This window comes from Osmia lignaria, chromosome 15 (assembly GCF_051020975.1).
Source record: "Osmia lignaria lignaria isolate PbOS001 chromosome 15, iyOsmLign1, whole genome shotgun sequence".
In the NCBI taxonomy this organism is placed as follows: domain Eukaryota; kingdom Metazoa; phylum Arthropoda; class Insecta; order Hymenoptera; family Megachilidae; genus Osmia; species Osmia lignaria.
Window position 1 is genome coordinate 9,024,974 of NC_135046.1, and position 21,271 is coordinate 9,046,244.

Here is a 21,271-nt window from a genome sequence, read left to right on the forward strand (position 1 = left end):
CAAGGTGTAGTTATTGTTCCTTCGAACAGCTGATCGATAGCACCGACGGCCAAAATATTTTCACGGTAGTTTCAAAGAAATTAGAAATCCGATCTGTCATACGTACGCGAAACGAATAATTAAGTCTGGAGTTAGCTGGAAACTGGGCAGAAGATGTAGACAAAGAAATGTAGGATAGCCAATACATATAATGAAACGTAATCAGGATGCAAACGATATGATTCAACTGCATTTAGATCCAATTACTCTGGTCTGTAACGTAATTAGCCGCAAACGAGACAGCGACTGTCTGCGTAAAATCGTCGCGAGCGCTATCCGTCCTTGATACGATCTCGTTTCCCAGCCTGGATTAATTAGACCGCGTAATTGCTAATCTATCACGCGTGCAAAGTAACAGTTGCATTTATGCATCGATTGACGCGATCGCAACGAGAGAAAAAGGAAGGGAAGCTGTGAGAGGCGTCGTTCGTTTCGTTTCCTAACGTGCTCGTATTAACAGGCGACGCGTGCATCCTATGCGTGAGTGCACGCGTACGTCGCGTATATTTATTTTAATGAGTTCTCCTCTCATCACGGCACGCAACGAGCACTTTTCGCGTTTCTGCATTCCCTTCGTCACGCTCTCTTTCTCCTTCGACTTTTTTATCATTCCCCCCGCGCGATCCCCTTTTATCGTCTCTCCAACACGTACTACGTGGCTGTGTACGTGGCACACGACGAATAACGGAGACCGACATCGTCGTCATCGTCGTAGTTGTAGTCGTAGTCGTCGCCATCGTCGTCGTCGTCGTCGTCGTCGTCGTCGTCGTCACGATGGAAATCCTACTTTTTCTCGCAACCCCTGTGTCGCTGAACGAGGGGCGTTATACCTGCCTGCGTACGCATATAAGTGCACGCAGGGACATATACGTAAGTACGTACGTACGCACCGTCGAGAAGGGTGGGCGAGGCACGGAGGGTGAGAGAAGCTGGAGGAGCGAGAGGTGCGGGTTAAGGGACGAAGGGAAAAAACGGGGTAGAAGGTAGGGCACCCTACGCACAGCCACCGTGGGATCAATGCACCTTCAGGGTGCACCGCCCTAGCGAGTGCTCGCGCGCATCGTCTATGCATCTTCGCATGCAACCAGAACCCTGTTTCATCCTCATCAACCCCTTTTCCTCCGCATCACCTCACCTCTCTCTCTCTCCCACCTACCCTTCTCACTTGTATCCTCGACCCTTTGCCTATCGTTTTCCTTCTCCATCGTTTCTTCTCTCTTTCTCTATCGCCGCTCACCAGCCGCTCTACTCCTCTTTCTCGCCCTCCCCAAAGGCAACCCCGTTCACTGCGTCTCCCCCTTTTTTTTTCACTCTCCACCCTTGATACGTGCTTCCATCTTCCACCAGCAACCGCGGACGCGATTTTCTTTCTTCCACCCTCTGTTCCTCTCCTGCCCTAGACTCCCTCTCGTCCTAGCGACCCTCCTCCTCGTGTCCCTTTTCGCACTTTTACACTCGGGCAAAAACCCTACCCTACCCTAAGAATAATCCCTTCCGCGCGGTATATCGCGCGATCTATACGTATATCTAGGAGGAGGCACAGCACGTAATCCCGACCAGCCAACCCAGACCGACCTACCCCTCTCTTTGTCGTCCTACTGCCTATCGTCCACCCCCGATGCACCCCTGGCTCGTCTACTTCTCTAGCTTCTCTCTTATGAGACTGGTTGGCATCGGGGCTACGTGCCGGCAATACCGACACGTCGTGAAGCACCTAGCTGCGGAAGGCTGCGTGTGCATGCGTGCACGTCTGCAACCCTTAGCCGGAAAAAGGGTCGCTGGGTGGTCTAGATTTTTTTTTAAGTGCCTTCCTGCTGCCTGCAACTCCTCTCGGTTGCCAAGACGAAGAAGCATCGAGCACTCTTCCACTTCGCTTCTTCTTCCTCTTCTTCGACTCCTTGCCCGATGTCCTCCACAGTTTTTCTTTCCACCCATATCCACGACACCGTGCGAGGCTTAATCGAGCCACCTTGTGCCCTGGTTTCTGGCCACTCGATTCTACCCTGTTCCTTAACTTTCCGTCGTGCCTTTATCGCGCTAACGCAATAATACTTGACTCTCACCCTTCGTCGGCCCGAATGTTGTCTTATCGTTTTTACGGAATTCACTTGCCCTCGCGTCGCCGCGACTATATTTGGAGCTTTCCCCGATCTCGTCCCACGGTTTATGGGAGCAGCGTTGCGTTCAGCTTTAAAGCGACAAGCAACGGTGCGCATGGAAGAAAAACCGTTCTAATTGGAAGCAGAAGCTCGTAAAAGTATTTTAAACGCAATCTGCTCCGAGGTAGCTCATTAATTCGCGGCGTGCTGATAAGAGTGAAACATACTCGTCTGAAAAGCCGCGGAAATGTTTGCCTTTTCAGATAAGCCTAACTGGGCAGAAAGAAAGCAACAATACGGCTCGCTGGTCGCGATAAAGAGCGGTATTTCATTTTCCACGTAATATTTCGCGCGAGCAGAGCACGCGGTCGCGGCGAGACTGTAAAAGTGAGCTGCTTATCGTGCAAGTGATCGGGCGTGCAACAAATAAGGAAGGAAACACCAGCCGGTCGCTGCATCAGGGAATCGTGACAGGCACGTTCAGCCGACATGTACTTCATCCTTACACGACGTACTTTGCCGCGAGTCTAACGACTCCCACAGGCTGCTTTCAATCCGCATCACGTTATCGAAACAGTCCGGATTCTCTCGGTTCGCTACTGAACGCTCGGTAATTCGCCGGCGAGTAACGCGGTCCCGAGACGATCGCCGCGGCCTAACTGGAAGTGAAGCGGCAACGCTCGAAGAGATCGGCTGCGAGAGATCGACTCGCGAGGAAAAGAGATCGGCTCGCGTGCAGGCCAACTAGACCTGAGCCACCAAGGACGAGCGAGTACTTTCAGGCCCGTTCCCTTCAAGTTTATCTTCACCGTTGACAGGTGACTGAAGAACACCCTCAACTCCTTTTCCTATTCCGCCGTAGCAACCGAGTCCGCGGGCTCATCTCGAAGAGAACGCCGCTCGCAATCGCGTGGCGTATTCCAATTTATTGCGAACGCTCGTCAGCGAGTTCAGCAGCGATCGACGACGCCGCACTCGAACCATCCAGGGACCACCTGAGGTGCATCACAGTCGTACTCGCCAGCCATCGAGCTCCGTTCATGGAGACCCTCGGCAGTGCTTTATACCCGTTCATTTTCCACGTCAGCTCGCGCAACGGTTCACCCTGACACAAGTGAGCGACTGCACGGACCAACAGGCAACCTTTTCGTGGACGAAGAGAAAACGTCACTCTGCAGACTGATCGGCGACTCCGACTAAACGATGCACTTGCGTTCCCGATGAATCACATTTTGAAACAACGCGCTTGACGAGAACGAAATAGACAAGCTTTTCGGTAAATTTAATAAGTCAAGGAATTTAATAAATCGTGGGTGCTGGAATATTGCATATTTCATAGAAGTTAATTGCAGAAATTATCACGATGCCCATAGAATTCTTCTAATAATCCATTCATTTTATCAAAAACTTTTACTGCATCAACAACGCCACGTACGATGCAGGACCAATTAAAATCCTCCTGTTAAACGTGAAAATTTGCTGGAATTCAGCAGGGAAATGTAAACGTACGATCAAACGATAACAATAAAACGGGCGATCCGTTTGAGGTCCGCGCAGCGTCGAGTGGAATAATCGTATTCAAAAGCCGTGTACCTCGAGTTCCCAGTAAAACGCAGCCGATCGTGTAAAATACCATGCCCGTTTCTCTGTTGCTCGCTAAATCACCATCGCGGCCGTGCGATCATTACTTGGCGACATTTTCGCAGCCGCCGCGCCGCGAACACGATCCACGATTATCCTAGGGTCTCGGGGCGCGCGGTATGTCGCATTAATTCCGCGGCGTGTTTGCGTACGTACGCATAAACGTGTACAATATCGTATATGTACGCATACGAAATTCCCTGTAATGGATTACGGCTATGACGTTCGCGCACCGTGTGCACCGATACACGAAGCGAAGGCGGTGGCGCGGCACGAAGAAAAGGGCGAAGGGAAAAGGGAGTCAAAGGTATGGCTAGAGGATGCAAGGAAATAGAGAGAAAGAGAGGGGAAAAAGTGGAGAATCATTTTCGAATCTGATGCAGTGTCGACGAAAGGAGCGGCGTTCCTCTTGTCGCGGCTGCAACGACAACGAACGAGCAGGACGTCGCTGGTAGAAACGATGCAGAGGAGACGACGAGATGACGAGGAAGAGGTGGATGACGAGCGGGGGGAACGAGGGACGTAGGGAGAATGGTATATCAAACTGGATGGCTTCCATCCTTATTCCGTATTCGGATGCGCATTCGATTAACATACAGTTGCACCGGGACCACGTTGCGCTATCCATCCTACTCCCTTTTCGCATTCTGCCCCGATGTACGCGAGTGCGAGTGCGTCCGAGAGAAGAAAACGGACGTACCGTGGACGCCTGTGAAGACTGAAAAAGACGAGGGACGAATGTTGAGAGGAAGAAAGACGAATGTTGCAGAAGCAACGAGAGGAAGGGTGAAAAAGAGAGGAGCAGAAAGGGAAAGAGAAAGAGAGTGCGTGTACCGAGCAGGCACTGTATATAAAGTCGACAGGGGTATAATAATGTTTGCGCGACTATGCAATGCGCTCGCGTTTCAAATCGACTCGAGTGGGCATTGATCTTTGATCTTGAGGCGAAGGCATGCTTACTTACTGCATTCTCTTTTGCTGTCGTGCCACCCCCTCGTGCCTGCCTCTACCTTACCTCCCTTTTCCACTACCGTTCGCCTACCTTTCGACCAGATCCCACGTCCTCCTCTTTCGTCTGTCATCTGATTTGATCTGCGTACAATTTTCTCAGTTTGTCAATTTTCTCGTTCGTTTATGCGATCGATCGTCAATTAACGAAACAAAAGTGAGCTTTGTCTGTTCATCGTAAATCAAGAGCATCGGTTGCCGTAATATTCTTCGTTCGTTAGCTGGTTGAATTGCAAAAGTTTTAATTAAAAGCATGATCCATCGAGCGGACCACACGCGCTACCAGCGACACTTTAAGATACCGTTCGAACGTTTCGTTTTATGCGCGATAACTCGGTCCAAGCAAACCATTCTATCGCCTATCTGTCTATTGTTTCATGAGCACGATCCGCTTCATACACCGAAATTTATCGCTTTCCATAAAGCCTCGCCTATTATACCCCGCTATCAACGTTTTACGCTAATCTTCAACCTCTTCTCTGTTTCAGGTAAGTAGACGCTGTTCCAGCATCAAGTAATAACCGACCGTATGACACCGTTCCATGCTGCTTCATCGGGGAATAAGAATATAACGAGGATTAGGCTGTGTAAGTCATTTTTAAGTTTCAAAGAACTGTATAATTATTATACAAATTCGAATCGACGAGTTTCGCGCGAACACGGTCCGAAGGATTCACCGAATGCAGAAGGCGCGAAATTCAAAACAGAGTCGTAAAACGAAATGGTGAACGCTGATCGCGATAGCGATTTTACGGGTTTCAGCGAAGGGTAATCCGTATCTTTATTGACTTTTACGCGCAGGATCGCGATTTTTCGAAAGATTCGCTTGAACCGTTCTCAAGGCCAGCTACTTTTATTACCTGGCCAAAACTCGGAAAACGAGACGCGCAAGTAATACCGATAGGTTTGAACGATTCGCGTCAACTTTCGGATGGTATCAACCGTGAAATTCAGATCATCTCATGAATATTTAACGCGTAATCTGACAGAATTTAGCACGGAATTATTTACCGTCGAATATTTTTCCGTCTTAGACTGTCGTTAAAGTATTGAAATTAAAGTTTGCTCGTCGATTTAACCAAGTATTTTAAAAGGAGCAACGTTACAGGAGGATTAGGCGAATAAATCAGGATAGAATTATACAGGACGTTTAAGGGATCCACGCGAAGTCGTTGGGCGAAAGGTTTCGTGAACGTTGTCAAAGCGAGCGCGAACGATTCGTGAACGTTGATCGATCGACCGATCGATCAAGAAAATCGAAGCTCGTGGCTCCCCGTAGCTCGACAGAGTTTCTCGTCTCTTCCATTAACGCCGAACACGAGCTAGTTGCTTGGACTATGGTGCTTGCAGTATCTCGATCGAAGGTAGATCGATTTCCGCTTAATTATGATAAATAAACCCGGCGTGTTCGGTGTTCATTGACAAATCGAATTTTCACACCCACGCATTGACTCGTTTAAGCGATCTAATTAATTTTGAGCCCAGCATTTTGGCGCTAAAGTTTGACAGACTCCTTGTTTATTTCATTAATTTACTACAGTTCTTATCTACCGAAGAGATTTTTATTCTAAAGGGGTCCAACCGATTCAACTTTGTAATTCAAACAGTACGATATTTTTCCGAGGTCCAATATGGCCGGCGAGGAATAAGCTCGTCCAACGACAGTCGTAAACGTCCCTGAAAGTTACTTGCAGCATTCGTCCTCGTTGAACGGCCCGAAAAATTCCAGCCGATCGTTAACGAGGATCCGTGGGCCGCAATAATTTCCGAATAACTAAACAGAGATCGACGCCGGTCAATCGTGATCGGCGCCGTGTATCGGCGTCCGCGGCAAAAAGCATCGGATATGCGTGCGCGCACGCACGATCCTTTCCTCGAGGTACTATACATACGTAGATACACGAATGAGCATGTACTCGCGAGCGATGGAGCGCGCGTGCATACGCGCCCTTGTCGGGGCGTATGCCCGCCGCGGATGGCCACTAAATTAAGGCAAAAGAAAAAGAGATCGGGAGCCAAACGGGCCGCGGGGTAGCCGGGACGAGGTAGGAGGGGAAGTGAAGGAGTAAGAGCGGAAAGGAACGGGCAACAGAACGATCTCGAAGAACGAGGGAAGAAAGAAAGAAAAGCGAAGAAGCCTGATCGAGAGAAAAGGAGAGAAGGAAGGAGCAATGCGCATGCATAGCTCGGGCGACACGCATCGATCAATCATTCGCTAATTATGCCCGCGATTTCTTTCTTTCGTGAGGCTGAACCGGCATCGCGAGCGGTCATCGACCCCGCGCGTCGACGATGCAACGGCCACGACGGAAACGCTCTCCTCTCCTGAGTCCTCCCGTGAGTCCTCTTCGTGGCTAAGTAAAGCCGTCCTCCAACAGACGGGACGTTATAGAAGGAAGAGGACGAAGGGAAAAGGAAGAAGAAGAAGAGGGATAGGGAGTGCAAGAGTAAGAAAGTGGAAGAGCGATCGGAAGAAAGGCTTGGACGAAGAAAAGAGGAGGACGGTCAGGAAGCGGGCAGCCAGCCGGATCGGAGGCGTATTAAATGAAATTAAGCAATTAACCATTTAACCGAATTAGCACACCGTAGAGAGCGTGGATACGCCCGGAAGAACGGCGTCGTCCGTCCGACGAGCCGCGGCGATCCTTCGAGCGTTGCCTCGTTAATTAATTAAGGTCGCCTTCGGATCCAACCGGCCTGCTGTCTCTCTCCTACTCCTCCTATCCACCTTAGCCCGTTTTCTTTCCATCGTCACCGGCCAGGAAAAAAGCTGCCGGCCGTTTGGTATCCCGGTCATCTCGGACCGTGCCTATTTTGCGGATCGGCCGCTGTTATGCGTACTCATCGGTATACGTTTCTTTGCCACGTTTCGATCGTGAACCGAGACGATCATCTGGGTGATGCGTTCTTGATTTAATTGAGCGATCCGACCGTGCCGCCACTTGTGCAGCCTTCTTAACAAGATTCCTCGAACAATGCGGCTGCTTTTCGGCCACGGTGTTAGGAATTAAACTGGTGCTTTAGCTTTTTGATAGATTTATATCGCTTTCTCATAGTCTCGTTTGTTATCGTTAGATAAACGCTTTCACCGCGAAAATCATACGGACTAATGGAATTTACGATCCATCTCGCCCACGTCGATAAAGTTTCGTGGTGCGGTATCTCCCGAAATGACCGAGGCACGACAGTAATGACCGGTTGTAAAGCAATTAACAGTAGTAATATACATAGCTTCCCGTAGCTACTTCTCGTTAACCTGCCTACTGCAACCTTTCGTCTTCTTCGAAAAGAGAATTGGCTCAGGTCAAAGTTAAACAAACCACGAGGCAAACGAGGACGGACAAGCAAAAGACGGCTTACGAAGCTGCGCGATACAAGCGAACGGATCCTTAGTAAAGGCATCGGGCCGAGGATGAGAAATGATAATCCTCGAAAATAAAGACGCGAGAGCGTTCCCAGCACGGCGTAGCTCGGAAATCGTCACTCCAACGAGTTATCATTACTCACCGCTGGGATCTTAATTTATTCCGAAGGGAATGAGCGCCGAATCACATCGTCGACGTCCATCAATATCGTTCGGGCCTTTAATTTATCGAGACTTTACACGGATCCACGGACATGGATCGATAAATTCATTCGAACGAGGGTCGCGCGTGTCGACTTCCCCGCGCTACCGATCCTACCAATTTCCCCTGTACGCGACTCGCTTAATCGATCCGATCGATCTACGACGCCGCATTAATATCGACTCCGAGCATCGGCAATGAATGAATCGCGAGTTCGTGACCGCTATGAAACACACTCGCGAATAATTCACTGCCTACTAGTTATGATCGAAGGACTCGTTGCCGATTGATCTACAAGCTCGATGCTCTCGATCGACAATACTCATCATCGTTGCTTCAAACATTATCAGGGAAATCTTTTCATGATATCTTAAACTAATTTAGCAAGGTGGTCCATCTCATCACTGTTGTATCGTCGGTCAAATGAAAAAGATCGAGGCTGTATCAATTGAGGAATGGCAAAACCTTCGCGCAAATTTTTCATTCACTCGTCCAGTCAGCTCCTCGGTGATTAACGATGTCTCTCTACTTCGCCCATCATCCGCACGTTTGTCCTCTCTTAATTAAACTGTCTACACCATCTTTTTACCATTCCTTGATTCATGAGATTTTTAGCGTGCACTCGAGAAACTCGTTGGAAAGGATATTATCCATAGATCTGAGGGGATCATGCGAGGGAAATCGGTAGGATACGAAATAACTTTTTTATTTAGCGCGAGTCTTGCCTTCAAGACGGTTCGGACCAGAGTGTCCTTACAAGCCAGAGAAAATGCTTTCCCGAAGAAAGGAATCTGACATGTTCCGAGCGGAACTTGAGGACTTCCGAGAGGACTTTGTAGAGTGGCCGTTGGATTGGCAAAACGGTACGAATTATTGTTTTATTACACCTTGACCCGACGGTTCGGACGCCCAAAAAGTTCACACTGCCTTTTGCCTTTTCCTCCGCTGGGAACTTTGCTGGTCGCCACAGATCGCTGAAAGGTGTATAGAGCATGGTCTATCAAGGTACACCGGCGGCAGCCGCAACCACGAAAACCTTGTCCCCCCCTGTATCATCTGGTTATTTGCCTAATCCAGTTTGACAGGCAAGTGACACGATGTTGTGACGGGGTTAGACGTCGTTCTCTCGTCCCGTTCGTTCGACCGTGAATCCTATACGACGCCTTCGATGCCTGTCTCTTTCTCGCGACACTCGAACACCTCGTCGTCTTCGTCGGTTGGGCCGCACCACCGGTGTAAGTCGATCTATTTTCTTATAATAGGACAGCCGTGGAGCTTCCTCGTCGTCCTGAGGGCTGATAGAGAAAGAAAGGAAGGTTCGCGTAGCCGCGCGATCAGGTATCCGTCCTCTCGAAGCCTCGACTACCTGTTCCGGCTACCGAACAGCCTCGAGTTCCTCGCCTCTGTTCCTCCCTCAGGCTACGAACAGGCGTCTCCGGATTCCCCGGCTAATCCGTGAGCCTCCGCAGCCTGATCAGATTAGAATCGAAGGCTACGAGTTCCTCGCATTGTGCACGCTTAGTCGACTGCACGTAATTCTCTGTTTCACCGGATGCCGCCCGATCCTCCACCCTCGTCTTCTTCGTCCCTGTCTATATTTTCTACCGCCACCTTCGACAATACGGTTCGACGTCGCGATTAAATCGACCCTTTCGTCCGACGTTCAAAGTGCAGGGAAATGACGCAGGGTAAAGGAGGGTAGCTCGTGGAAAAACTGCGTTTCCTTGTTTCCCTGGAGCTTTGTTCGCGAGGAATTAGGCCTCTTTAAAGCGCCTCGGTGCGCCGTGAAGTCGCTTAATTCGATGACTTCAGCAGGTTTCGCGTCTACCGCAGGAAGCATCTAATTCCGTGCGCATTGATCGTGCTTAAAAATTCGTTTTAGCCAGTCACAAATAGCCGTGCTGTCACGCTGACGTCCTTGATTCTTACACGCTTCGTCGCGGCTCTGCACGCAGGTATACGCGTGTATTAAACTAAATTTAACAGGGATTTGTATCCAGTTCAAAGCAACGCGTTTCAGAATCTTTATCCGCGCTTTCCAAATACGTTAGGTCGAGCAGAGTCCTGGGAGGCGGGTTAAAATTTCGGCAGACCCAGCTCCATCCTGCCAGCAAAGACAGGATGCGGTGTTTAAGTTTAAACGATGACGATCTAACGATTTAATGCGACGTTTGCACCGTTCGCTGCGTGTCAGCAGCGAGAGGGAAGCGAGGAACGCGTTGGCCGAGGAGGAAAATTACAGGCTACGACACGAAGCGAACGTGTACACGCTCGTCGTGGAGAAACCGGCGCGATGTATTTTTCAGTCAACCCCTAATGATCACGGACGCCTCCTTCGGCTACCTGCATACGATTAACAATAATCATTCAATTATGCCGCGTGACGTGCACGACGCGCGACGCCTATCTTCTTCTTTCTGCGTTTCCATCCTGGTTACCTGTATCGAAGCGGAGTCTGCAACACCCTTTGCCGATTTGTGCGATTCCGTTTGGATTATACGAGTGAAAGGTACGAAGCGTGAATCAGTAATGGATTAGCGGAAAAGTGTGACTCGGCGCATCATGACAAGAGAAAATGCAAATTTCATTGAATCGAATCACGTGTGAAAAGAATGAATCTTCTATTTGTGATAATTTATTTTTCTACTGATTTTGAACTCTATAATAATTCATCACGAATCTCGCTTCAGATGAAATTGTGTTAAAACCGTAAGAGCCGAACGAAGTATTAGAAACGAGCGATTGTGAAGTCCAATCCCACGCATTAAGCATTGAACAAACAGAAAGGAGATTTTAAAGGAAAGTGGCGAGCAGAGAGTTGCTCAAAGGCCGGCAAAGGCAATCGCGCAAAGAGCGAGACGAGTGAGAAAAGCACGATCAGAGGACTCCGTTAATGCCGCCTCTATCTTCAATTCTATTTCAGTTTCCAGTTCAAGAGGAATATGTACTGCGGTACTCGCGAGTACTCGCGCGTGCGCTTCGCTACCGCGTGCGTGTAACGTCGATCGCTTGTGCAACGGCTGCACAAAAGCCAAACGAGCTTGAATGTTTGCTTAGCTGTCTCCGCTCTCCTCTTTGTTCACGTTTACCTTCTCGTTTGTCTCCTCGCGTTCGTTTCGAAACGCGTATTAAGCAAACAGCATTAATACTCGATCCGTGCACTCCGGGTATCGAATCTTTTCTCTGTCCTATGTTTTATCGCCGCTTCATCGACTCCACTTCCGTCGTAGGCCACGCGATCGTCATTCCCGATGCGTTACAAGATCGTTGCTTGTAGCCTGACTTGCAGATTCACTGGATTATCCGTGAAAGCAAACGATCCCATTGTGAACGGAGAAATTTGTTCCCGAACGATCGCCAGATTGACGCTGCTTGTTTGTGGAATAATGGCTAAATTAAGTGGTGCTTCTTAGATCATCCTACTTTCTGTTATTAGAAAACAAGTCACCGAAGAACGCGACGAATCTGAGTAATTCGTCAAAGAATGTCCAGCGAATCGCTTCGTATGAAATTTACAAAATGATTCACGTTGAAAATATTTCATCCGAACAGTCAGACATTCGCGTGTCGTATCATGGTTGCATACCAAAACAAAGTTGCCTCACGGCCGATGGGCACGTCCTCTTTTCTACATTCTGCACGATCCAGACAGTCCCACTTTCCGTTATTCTTCGCCGCTACCCACACACCACTGTGTTTCGAGTCTCACGAAATATCTCGCATCTTAGGCATTGTCTATTGTCAAAGACAGATGAAAAGTACATTTTACGGCCGTGTCCTTCTTTCCGCACGGTTGAGTCGTCGAATTAAAAAATTTATTGACGAAATAGACAATGGCCATTCGTATCTCGCTCCTTAATCCTTGAACACGGTTCGTTTCTCCTTTTGCAAGGGAACTGCTAATCGAAAACAAGGCCAATGTATTAGAATCGAAGGATGGCACTTATTTTCAATTTTACCTTCTCTCGTACAGCCCTGGACTCCTCGAACATCGTCGTGCCGCGAGGCTAATACAGACTCGGAAATTAATTAATTCTGTCCGTCGTTCGTGTTCACATGCATAACGATTGGCGATCAGTCGCGAATTTTAACGCGGGCACCAACGAGGCCCCGGAGCATCTCTCGCTCTTTTGTCACGGCGTGTCCTGTCATGTATGAAAGACAGGTCCTCCGTGGCCTGGTCCAATGAACGAAGGAGGCTGGCAACCGTGCAAAGGAATGGAAAGCGAGAGAGGCAGGGCCCTGGGCCCTGGGCCTGTTGCCCGAGACTTTGAGACTCGAAGTCGGCTGTCTCAGATTACATCGTGTCACCTCGGTTCGGCCGACTTGGCACCAACACTCGGCACGGAACACACGTGTTAACATCTTGTCGTTCGAAGCCCGAAATCTGGACCCGAGGGCCCCTCACGGTCCGCCAATCTCGGCGACCGGATCTCGGGCTACTCTTCTTGCCTTGGCAATCCGGCTATCCTCACCCCTCCTCTCCAACGTCCACCTTAATGATGTTGATTTGAGAATGAGAAAGGATTCGAGATCCGAAAATTCTGAACAAACACAGCGATCCTTTACGAGAATAATTCGAGAAGGAAATATTGCAAGAAATTATTAAAGAGAAGTTAGCCACTCGGAAACTTGGGTCTAATAAAAATTAATGGAAGTTTGAATACTCTTGACAGTAAAGGAGGCTACGGAGAAACGTTTTTTCTGTTGTTGACACCGCGCACCGCGTGTGTCGATGAACGTTTGATCCGGTGATTTATAGTCCGAAGGGTTTAAAACGATTACCAGAGGTCGAGGTGTTCTTCTGAAATAAATTAGCGATCCATGCATTACAGAACTCGGAACGAATCGGAGATAGAGGCATCTTTGTTCGATCGATAGGAAGTGTAATTGATTGCCAGCGTTCAATAGCTTTGAGACAAGGATCGCCTAAACGAATCGTTAAAGCGGTTAAGCGCTTTCGCAAATGGTTTTCTGTACGATGGAGGGGACGAGCAACAGAATCGTGCGGAACATCAACACGGTACCACAGCTAGAACAGGCGCGATATTTTTATTGCGGGGTGCGTTCGCGTTATGGATGTACTCGGGATTAGGTCCAATGTGTACGCAGCTGAGCACCAAACGGCACGTTTTCGCCCCGTCTAAACTTTCTCAGATCAATAGTACGCCTTTATCTTCTCTGTTAGGATTCAATGGAAGAGAGAATCTGATTTCGATAGAAATCACGAAATCATGCACGTGCAATGGATCAATAAAATATTGGCGCAATCAAATATCGTTCGAATGTCGACTTGAATTTTCCAGAAAATCGCGAATCCACGAATCCGCCGCGCCGATTTCCGAAAGATTAAGCATCGTTCATTTCATAAAATAATATTCAATCGATTATGGTACGATTATTGATAACACACCGCGATATTCGAACGCAGCGGAGGATGCACGAAATTAAATTAAATCGGCAATCAAATCATCCCAATGATATCGGCATCGTTCGATCAACGATTAGCGAACCTCTGTGCGTTCGCGAAAATGGAAGTCTCTCTGATTCGGCGCGTCACAATAACGGGAGGCCGAATTTCATAAGCGTGTCAGGACATTAGGGGTGTCAAACGTCCAATTAATGCAGCGACGAAAATGAATAGAGTAGATGCAGCAACGTTATCGGTTTTCGAGAATCGTTTCCCCGTGTATCGGTCCTCTCCAACTGTAAAATATTATCCAACGTTGGCTGACGGTTGACCAGGGCCGTCTGAGAGCCGGGAGTCGGGGCCGTAGGCCACGCTGAATAATTCAGACCGCGTTCCGCTGCGCCATTGTTACCTGGGATACCAAGGCAGCCGTGTTTCGCGATTAAAAATCGAGAACGGAATACTCGGCGACGAAAACGGTGCTTACAGGAAAATTCGTGGCCAAGATTTTCCCCGAGATGTCTGTTAAAAATGGATGTCTTAATGCACAATAGAGGTGACCCACTTTGACGCCTGCTAGAAAGGAAGTTACAGGAATCATGCATCGACGGTACTCTTCCGTTGAATAAGACATGCGACGTAAAACGTGGAACACTTTTATGGTGTGTGAATTGAAAATTTTCAATGAATATTGCAATTCTACGGTATAAAAATAAAACGAAAGAACATTCAGAACTTAATACGTATATAAAAGAAAGCGATCTACGTATTTAGAAACAAAAGTTTCTTTCAACTCTGAAACAAATGGCTCAGCTAAACAATTCAGCAACTATTATCTGTTCTACAATTTCTGAACTCTTATCACTCTTCAGGTGTACAGACACGAAGTACACTCCAACAATAAACCCAGATCACATTCTCCCTTACAATATGCAACGTCAAACACCGTTCGCATAATGTATCTCGTTTCAACGAAGAAACAGAAGCCTGGCTAGCTAATCAAAGTTCCACGGAAAACCTTGAAGCGTTTTATCAGCGAGCAGAGCGTCGGATCGAGAAGCACAGAACTAAGCGAGAAATTATCGTCGGATTTACTCGATCGCTGTACCCTGGATATGATCGTAACTCGAGCCACGTTTCGTTAATATCGTGGGTTGAACATACGCGAGTCGTGTGGGTCGCGTACGAAAGCGAGCCGAGGGTATCGTTCCGCGATATTTGCATCGCGGAGTCAGAAGCTTCGGCACCGGGTATCCGAAGGTGATACCTACGCAACGAGATTGCGAGGTAATCGATGAAGAAAACGTCGGACGAAAGGATCGAGATGCAACCAGCTGATAAGCTAATGCCACGTCCGCGATGGCATTATAATACGGTACGCTCTCGGATGCATACGGTTTACAAACCGCGGTCCAATACGCCGCGATAAACGCGAGCGGGCTTGCCACGCGTGATTGGCCCAAAGGAGGACCGAACAGTATTAAAAAAAGCTTTGTATCGAGATCCAAGACGCTCTCGGTGAGATGATTATACCACGAGGCTCGATTTGGATTCCCGTCGTCATTGTCGCCCCCTTCGATTTCGATTCGTCGAGATATTATGTGGTCGAGGTATCGCTCGCGAGAATTGTCCTACAGTTTCGTTCGATCGTAAACCTATAAGAAGATTTTATCAAAGATGCAACATTTTCATTTCGTCTGGACTAATTCGAAGGAGTATCCTTGGTAGATGCTGTTATTGTTGTTTGTAGAGTAATAATACCGAAAGAAAAAAATGATTAGAAGCATTGTTTGATAAGACTTGGATATAAGTAGAGCATTGGTAAAAGATATTTATTTGATATTATCTTGAGGGAAATACGATTTTACGTTTTGAAAGAACGAAAATTCACGAATAGCTGGTAAATTCAGCCTTCATGAAGATTAACGAGGAACAAAGCGATAGGGGGCCGCCTACGTGGCGAACGCGAAGAAACCAGGCACCGAAATGTGTACCATTGACTAACGACCAAATGATAGCAGCTATCGTCGCCAACTCGAAGCCGCTACCGAGGCGGTCAGAAGCCTCTTTTTGCAGTGTCGGTAGCCCTCGCGAAATCGTTATCGTTTCCTCTCAGATACATAATGTCTTTCAGCCTGAACGTCGATCGTACTTTCTCTTGACAGACAGATATTCTTGAAAACATCCGATATTTCTTTTGCGAAACAACGTGAACGGATATTGTACTGGAAGTGTATTAACAATGCAGGTCTGGTTTCTTGGAATCGCGTGCACTCGATGTAGGTTTCGATTGAAAATGGTTCGGGCATTGAGAAGGATAGGTACATTTATTAGGGCATTGATAATTCAAGTAAATAGACAGTTTCTTTTATTTGCCGTTCTATCGACTGATTTATTAAACGAGAAATCGTAATACATAACAGATCTAATTTAAAGGCAACAAATTAAATGGTCAATATTTAAATCCATTTTCGGTTAGTATATAAATCAACTTTCGGTCAATATTTTATTACCAAAATGGTCGGTATAAAAATACTAAACGGTCAGTATATAAATAGCGAATGGTCAGTATAAATAAAAAATGGTCAGTATGGCCATTTAAGTACTGACCATATTAAATACTGATAAAAAGGGATTAAAATACTGACCAGTAAAATATAAGCCATTATTGAATATTTGAACACTTTCAATTGTTTTTAAGACTTTTATAAAATTAAAAAGTGTAAGTGTCTTGTGTCGTTTGAGCAGGAAGCGGAGGTTATTTTCTGCTAGTAGAAACTGAAAAATCCTTTTAACCCGTGCACCTGGTACAGCCTTCGATACACCTCGTTTCCTTTCTGGCGTGCCGTTTCACGAGCCGAGCACGAAGAACGGGCACGGTGAACGGTTGCGCGAAACGTGACGGGACACCCAAACACATCGAACCGACGCGATGTGAAAAGTGTATTTCAACGGTTTCGAAATCCAGGACACTTTCGTTTTTCCCTGAAACGACACGACCGTCCGGATCGTACGTCACCACCCTCGTCGTTCACGGAGGTGATCAAGTGTCCAAATGTGGAAGTGGTCTCTAAACGTGGCAGTATATAAAAAAAAAAAGAGAGAAGCCGACATACCGTTGTATACGGCCACCGAAATAATCGATTCGCGAGGTACATACGTTATCGAACGATTTCTCCTCGGTTGTGCTTGGCCAAGAACGAGACTCCGATCAGGGAAACAATAGGGGGCTCGGCTCCTAGCAGAGACCTTTCGCGCCCGCGTTTACAACTATTCGTTCCCCACGCAACCACCCCCTGCACCCCTCTTCCTTCCTCTCTTATCTCTTTCTTTCACTCTCCTACTTCATTGTCTCTCGTTCACTCTCTTTCTCCTCGTATGCAGTCGGCGTTGCACGTCTAACGTGTACCCGAGCAATAATAAATGTTGCCTTGTATACACCGGTAGGTATACGGTGTGTATCGGTATTCAAGCTTCGGCTTTCTAATGCACGGGACAATGACTCGGCAAAGGCGCCGATCTACGTGGCTGCTAATTCGCCAACGAATACGCTCGTCCATCCATCCAGCAACACGTTTCATAGCGTTTTAATTCAATAGACGAGCAATTCCGTGAACGATCTTGGATCGTGTTGCCAAGCAATCCTCGGGTACCGATTAATCGAACGGGTAGATCCGCGTGGTTGCACGTAGGCGAACCGATAACGAACCGTTCGAGAATCGACCGGACACGGTCGTCGATCGAACAGTCGCTGATAATTGTCGAAGATCGGTAGGAGGCAGCCGGATAATCATCAGTTCTTCGAGGACCGATTCGCACCAGTGCTACAAAGCCGCGAGTTACCAGCTTCCTGCTTATTTATCGACTGCGTATCTACGCAGGCGGTGCCCGGGAATAGAAAATAATTGCGGGGTTGCGCAACAAGCCGCTCGATCGGATGTTTAACGGCCGCTTAAGAAGCGACCTCACCTGCTGCCACCGCCAGGATGAACTTTACGAAACGATCGTAAACAGTACCTAGCAGCATCTCTTCGATAACGCGAGTATTATTTTCAACAATTTCTTACCGATGATTCGATGCGTTTACAATATTCGATTGGAAACGTTTCTCCTTAATTTTGTCTCCATGGATGACACGTGAATTTATTGAATTTTTCCTCGATATGGCGAAAGCAGGTTTCGAGACTTTAATGCTAAGCTTCTATTCTTAAACGAGAAACGGTGTTGCGTGGGCGTTGCGTAAAATGGATGAAATTTTTATAGTATGAAAGAGAACCGGGTTGTACGGAAATGAATAGAAGGATAAGCTTGATCTATTTAAAACCCTGGCAGACCTGTTTGTTCCGCAGTTGGTCGAGCTTCTAATTAGCCGGACGGTTAATTTGCATTCACCGAAGCAATCTCGCATCCGATTTGTTATCAGGGTAAAGGGGCTGGGGGACTCGTAGAAGATACGATGGACCTTACATATCGCGAGATATAATTACATCAAAGCGGATTTCGTTATAGAGATTACAGAATTACTGGTATACTCGATCACGGTTATCTTGATCTCCGATGTAACTAAATTGTCCCGCGATAAAGTAGATGAATCCAACTAGTAGTTACACATGTATTCCCTTGGAAGTTCTTCCAAGTTGGCTCGTACAAAACGACGTGATTTACGTTCAAAGTAAACAATGCTTGGCAAATGATTCCAGGCAACAATTAATACTTTATAGTCGGTGAATTTATGCCATTGCTACGCCACTGTAAACGCGTTTACGATGCCAACGTGGGCTGGGTTTACTTAGCCGGGTTACGCGCGAGGACACCGAGGCTACGATATAAACCCCACATCTACGAGTACGGCTGTGCACCATGTACGAGTTAGCTTTTAGATGACTATTACCCGCTCGGTTGTTTCATATACCGCCGCGGTATGATTTGAAACACGTGTGCTTCGAAGAATCCCTCCATCACAGTTCTCATTATTTTTCCTCACTTTCGTAGAATAGAAAACCCTCTATTACATTCAGTCCATATCCTTCTGTTCCAATTTCAATCAAATCAAAGTTGTGCACTCTGTATCTATCATTCTCATCGTAAAAATACATGCAGCCAATTTACCTTGCATAGGTTTCAAAATAAAACTCCATTTCGTTCGACTACCTTTCCATCGGGTATAACGAGACGCGAAGAAAAAAAGAAACGAGCGGCACGGTGAAAGGGATGAATTAGTATACGTGTAAACGAGGCCGTTCGCGCGGCATTATCTTCCATCAATTAATTAGAAAATTCGTGCAGCAGCGGTTTGGAAAAGGGTAGAGCACAAGGGCCGTGCTACTAGTCAGCTGGTTAATCGATGCGCCTCGCCTAATATATTCAAACGAGATTTCGTCTAAACAAAAGGTAGAGCTTGCCGCCGTCTAAATAGCACTCTAGTAATTAGTTTTGTCCAGAAGTTATAGCTGTTCTCCACCCGCATCCTGCCACTTAGCTGCCTCCTGACAGGGTCGCGTGTGTGCGAACGCACCCACACTTCCGTAACGTGGGCCTGGTACAAGAGAGCAACATTAGCATAACCTTGTTCGCACGCAAACCGCCCTTTCGCGCGTCTACGCTCCTCCTTGGATCTCCTTCCTTTGACACCGACGCGACGTCTTCCGACCAATGGCGCGGCTGATGGAAACCCTAGGGTAATTCGATCTATTCAGGGCCCCAAGCAACAGGGGGTGAGAGGATATTCCCGTTAAGAAAGAAAAAAAGGACCGTCAGGACGACACACCCCTTTGCCTCGGACGAACGAACACCTTTTCAATCTGCTTCCTTTTGCTCGTTTCACTCTCGAACGAGTTACTTCGTTGGTTGCACCAGTTTCTGGAACGGTAGCGCTGGATCGGTGGATTAGGTTCGGCTAAAACGAACGACAAATTTCAGGGATAAGGTGTCCGCTGCTATGATGAGACTCCTGTTCCTGGAACACTCGATATCCTCGCTCGAACACCCTGTATTACGCGACGGATCACCCACGCGCAATACCGGCTAACATTGTTCGGTCAACGAGCTGACGAGCCAGAGGTACTGTCTGTAAAAATCCTGCCAATGCTTGTTTTCAGTATGTACTGGACCACGCTCGGATGAATCACTCGATTCGTCTTTCATCTTTCGCTTGAATCCTTCGATTTTACCGCGGAACAAAGTCATGAAGCTAGTTAAATGATTTTCTGAGAATAACCGTTCCATTATTTAGAAGGATGATTTTTAGGCAATTTTTAAAATTACAAATTAATATTAACAAAATTAAAAAGTCAAATTTCGAATAGAACAGGTGTAGTTTACCTTTGACCCAAGATTGCGATCTAATACCAAATACATTATTCCAAGCCAAGTAGTTAATCTAACCCAAGTTAATCTGTTATCTAATGAATTAATATGCTGAACCTACAAGAAATTGTATATCGCGGCAAACTAACTAAGACCCTTTACGATAACCGGGTGGGTCGAGCGAGGGATGGAGATGCGGCTGAACTCCTCTCCGCCCCATACGTAAAATAATATCCCGCTGCTCTCTCGTCATGGTTCGCCTCTTCCCTTTCGATCCCTCTTCCTTTCCGCCCCGGTTTAAACGAAAAGTAAGTGGTGCACCGTTCGAAAAACGACACCATTGAAGCGAAACTCGCTGGATCGTGAGCACGCGATAAAATCTCGGTTTTCTCTGATGTCTGGTCGGTACCTGAGGCGTCGGGAACTCGGGCAGAGGCAGCGAGGCTCGTGACAGGCGAAGTTGAAAAACCGTGACACGGTTGAAAGGGGATGGGTTTCGATACTTTGATTTTTCCTCGAGCATCTAGAAACCGCTAATAACGGCGACATCGTAGCGACGACAGACGTCTTAATAGAAGGTGTTCCCTCTTTGAGATACACTCTAGCGCCACGTCCGCGTCTTCTATTATGTCAGCGACTCTACTCGCAAAGTCATCCGCCCTTTGTGCTTGTCATTGTGCCCCGTTCCATCGGCTATGGTCGATGGGCGGCCGATGAATAGGAAGGCAAGGTTCCGCGTGACAAACCGGAAAGCTCTACTCCGTTTTATCGTCGCGTTTCAGGAACGACGTGTGCCAACGCTGTATCTGTGATCTCCGATCAGACGGCTGGATATTGAGACGCGATTAAAATGAAACGATTAACCCCGGATATTGACGTTACCGGAATTCCTTGAGAAGAGATACCGTGCTGCTGCGGGGATGGTGGATACCGGTGGGTATCGGTTGGACGGGCCACGTGAAAGGACAATCGTCGAAAGCATTTCGAAGCGTTACACGGTATTTTCAGACAATGGTATCGAAAGAATAGCCGCCGGTGAAAGAACACCGGTCGGATAAAGATCTGTAACGTATCGATGCCTTTCCTTCGACTTTCCCACTAATTTCTCCACGATCATCGACCGAGCCACGTTCGTTTTAAGGGTCGACAGAGATCATCGACCAGATAACGCAGGTATCCCGAAACAAAGCTGAGCCTCGTGT

The 21,271-nt window shown here is 47.5% G+C and overlaps 1 long non-coding RNA gene across 1 annotated transcript in view; it reads left to right on the forward strand.

Moving 5' to 3' along the window:
- LOC117600190 (uncharacterized) overlaps positions 1–14,843 on the forward strand; it is a 473,823-nt gene extending 458,980 nt beyond the window's left edge. Inside the window, exon 3 of the long non-coding RNA XR_004580406.2 lies at positions 5,276–14,843. This is a non-coding gene — a long non-coding RNA (uncharacterized LOC117600190). The remainder of the gene's footprint in view (positions 1–5,275) is intronic.
- The last annotated feature ends 6,428 nt before the right edge of the window (positions 14,844–21,271 follow it).